Raw genomic sequence first — 3865 nt, forward strand, 5'->3', positions numbered from 1 at the left:
TATACAGTCATCATTTGTACTTCTTATGGGACACAAGTATTGTCATAACATTTTCTGTGCCAGAATATTATAAATAATGTAAATCATCTACGCATGACTGAAATAAAGTAGTTTGAATTTGTGTCAACTAATTTTGCGATAGAAATATGCACGCGCGCGTGTGTGTGTGCATGCCTGTGTGCGTTTATTTATGCATGGGAGGGCTAACATTTCCTTTATATTCGACAGATTAAAATCGATCCACCTGCCACCTAATTCACGGCATTATAGAACGCTGGACCAACATCCTCTCAACTTCTACTCGCAGCCACAATGAACTCGATCTGCTTCACATCTACTTGCTGACAGCGACCAGGAAAATGGCTCAATTTAGCGGGGTATTACTCAACAGGACGACAAGCCCTCCGCCATGTTAGTGGTTTATCACGTAGTATTTACATGTGACGTGAGCGCTATTTGACCATATTGTACTTGTAACAACCTAGTAATGTACAGCTGGTTGACAGTGACAGTGATTCTAGCTGAGCTGAACCTTTTGCTATATCTCTTGCTGTCCGATTTGACTAGTAATGTTAAAGGAAACGCAGTGTTCTATCTTGTTTGTGATGATAGCGGCAGGTGTGAATGAGAGTCGGAATAGTATTAGCGAGTTTTGTAGTTGACATTATGTTCGTTACGATAAAACAAAATTAACAACAGCACAGTAGACAAGGTCGTTACCACCTCATCAAAATAGACTTCACAAATTTTCGCATAGCAAAATGATATTGACGATGCCGGATGATTACATTTTTTTATTAATTAGAAGCTATCCGTCCAGAGGAGCATTAAATTTGTCGTCCTAAGTGACAGGCGAAGGATGTGCCGCATCTGCGAAGCTTTTTTAATCAATGCCAAACACACGTTGGCAGAACACGACACACACTCAAAACTTCGCATGCGAACCCACGCCATTCGATAGATGTGCTTGAAGAATCGAGATGACCGCATATATAATTTAGATGAGTGGCTGAAAGTGGCCAAATAATTACGGCCCTCTAGCTAGAATACGCAAGGAGTCATTCGTATCTAATGCCCAGCTCCGAGTACCCTACGGACCATCCTTGGCAGGTCAAGCAAATGCCTTCTAACGCTATGCTAAAATCTCACACATGGCACGCAGAATAAAATGCCAGCACGTAGATAAAGGAATAAAGCGCAATTGAAAATCTATTTCAACATTAAAATATGAATCCTCCACATCTAAATCTATTAAGTGACTAGGAGTTATGAGGGTNCTATATCTCTTGCTGTCCGATTTGACTAGTAATGTTAAAGGAAACGCAGTGTTCTATCTTGTTTGTGATGATAGCGGCAGGTGTGAATGAGAGTCGGAATAGTATTAGCGAGTTTTGTAGTTGACATTATGTTCGTTACGATAAAACAAAATTAACAACAGCACAGTAGACAAAGCATTTGTCGTCTACGTGACAGGCGAAGGATGGTGCCGCCATCTTGCGAAGCATTTTTAAATCACAATGCCAAAACGTGGAAAAGCCAAATAACTCCTGCGAACCCCACCATTGTAGATTTCTTGAAGTAATGATACCCATATTAATTAACTGAGTGCTGAAAGGGTGCCAAATAAATACGGGCCCTCTAGCTAAGATAACGCAAGGAGCATTCGTATCTAATGCGCCAGCTCCGAGTAGCCTACGCATCTTGGAGGTCAAGCAAATGCCCTTCTAACAGCTATGCTAAAAATCTCACACATGCACCAGAATAAAATGCCACAGCAACGTAGATAAAAAGGAATAAAGCGGCAATTGAAAATCTATTTCAACATATAAATGATGAATCTCCTCACATTATTTTAGTGACTAGTGAAGTTTGAGGTGGTAACGAGCCTTTGGGGTAACTCTGTGACTCATCGGCATCGTCAATCATTGCTCGAAACATTTGTGATCCATTTGGACAGGATGAAAGCTGTTAAAAACATCATTATTTCATTATGTATGAGAATTAAAGTTCACTTTGAAAGCAAGACGAATATGTTACATAGTGGTTTTGTAATGAATATTGTCGTTTCCCGCGGATTTATGCACACCGGTGTGTACACATTGTACAAAAACAAATTAAAAAACATTTTCTCTTCGCTTTGCAATACAAGACATTATAATTTTGAATTATTGTCATGTTATTACAAAATTGATTAAAATTATCGATACATAAAGAATAATGCTATCTATACAGGTAATAATATAGTAGTATTTAATAAGTTAGTTTCAGACAAACATGGAGCCATTCATTATTTATGAATTAGCCGCATATACACGCATAAATGTTAAGCATTATTGTAACGGCAGCTTTATCAAATTCTAAAAATTGTTAATAACCATAGATATAATAAATAAAGTATGTCGATTACACTGTACTTTAATTCATATATTATTCTGGAATGTGAACATTGCTAGGAAAATAAGAAGTATAGCTTACCATACGTCGATTACAAAAACTACAAGACATGCTACAGGGACAACGAAGATTACTTTGTTATAATTTATTTCGCAAAACAAAAATCTGAGCTACACTAAATGCTTCACCTACCGGACTAAACAACGGCCGATGATTTCTTTTAGATATGATATCGAATCGCTTCCATCGTTGCCCTGCTTTGTCGCTAAAATGTTGCACTGAAAAAGCGGCAAAATGTTGCACTGAAAAAAATAATGATGATAATAATCATCATCACAAATAATGATACGCAAAACATTGGAAAGACTACTCTAATTGCCCTACGAGTAACTCCTCCAACTAAAAAGGCACATTCTCTAGAGAAAAGTATAGCATAGGTTGATGGCATTTAAGTCACACACACCACGCACGCACGCACGCACGCACGCACCACACGCACACCACGCACACACGCACACGCACGCACCGCACGCACGGACACACACACACACACACACACACACACACACACACACACACACACACACACACACACACACACACACACACACACACACACACACACACACACACACACACACGCACGCAATACACACTGCTACTTTCTCAGGAAGTTCGTTTATATATACATAGACATACACTAACCTACTTACTTCTCATGCAGTTAGGTATGCGAGGCTTGTTTATCTACTATAATTATTTAAGTATAGATATATAGTAGTATAATAATGTAAGGGGACAACTAGATTCCAGCAAGCACCAAGCGCGATATACTACCTGTGGATCCAGCACACTTACTATTTTTAACATTATAGATGTCACTTGCACGGGACATTTATACGGGCAGACGCAAACAGGTTTTAGTCGTACGTCAGGCAATAGACGTACCGAAGCAAATCGAGATCCGCACCTCTTAGGACGTCATTATCTGGTTATGACGTCAGCCTGTTCAGGCCGTTAGCGTGCACGGAAACATTTCCACTATTATACGATCTAGTTTACGAGTCAGCGAACGCGCTGAACGTCTAGTAATATGGATGCCAGTGACACATATTTATTTGCCTAACACCTATACTGTGCGTGACGTGCGTGAGTGCTGCCTGAGCGAACCTACAGCTATAATATATCCGGTAGAGTTTCCCGGAATGTTACAATGTACGTGTTAGGGAAACGGCTTAACATTGCAGCACGTGATCACCGTGACGTATATGGTGACGAAACTTTATGATATACGTACTATAGCGCCATACCTGTTATTTATTTCGTTGGAAGGTGATATGAATTTGGACCACATTCTGTGCACACTGTGCTATAGGTATAGTAATGTCGACGCGCAGCCGAATTCTAGGTTTCGTGTGTTTTCTGGCAGCGCTGTGTTCGTGTACACCGATGAGAGCGTGTGTCGCTCCAA

The 3865-nt window shown here is 40.0% G+C and overlaps 1 long non-coding RNA gene across 1 annotated transcript; it reads right to left on the minus strand.

Moving 5' to 3' along the window:
- Positions 1-2131: 2131 nt before the first annotated feature.
- On the minus strand, positions 2132-3232 carry LOC106819891. Its single transcript, XR_001395514.1, has 2 exons — positions 3100-3232; positions 2132-2672 (listed from the first exon to the last, which is right to left on the minus strand). It is a non-coding gene; the product is annotated as an uncharacterized LOC106819891 (long non-coding RNA).
- Between the last annotated feature and the right edge of the window lie 633 nt (positions 3233-3865).

The sequence above is a fragment of the Priapulus caudatus genome, unplaced genomic scaffold (assembly GCF_000485595.1).
Source record: "Priapulus caudatus unplaced genomic scaffold, Priapulus_caudatus-5.0.1 Scaffold4968, whole genome shotgun sequence".
Classification (NCBI taxonomy): Eukaryota; Metazoa; Priapulida; class Priapulimorpha; order Priapulimorphida; family Priapulidae; genus Priapulus; species Priapulus caudatus.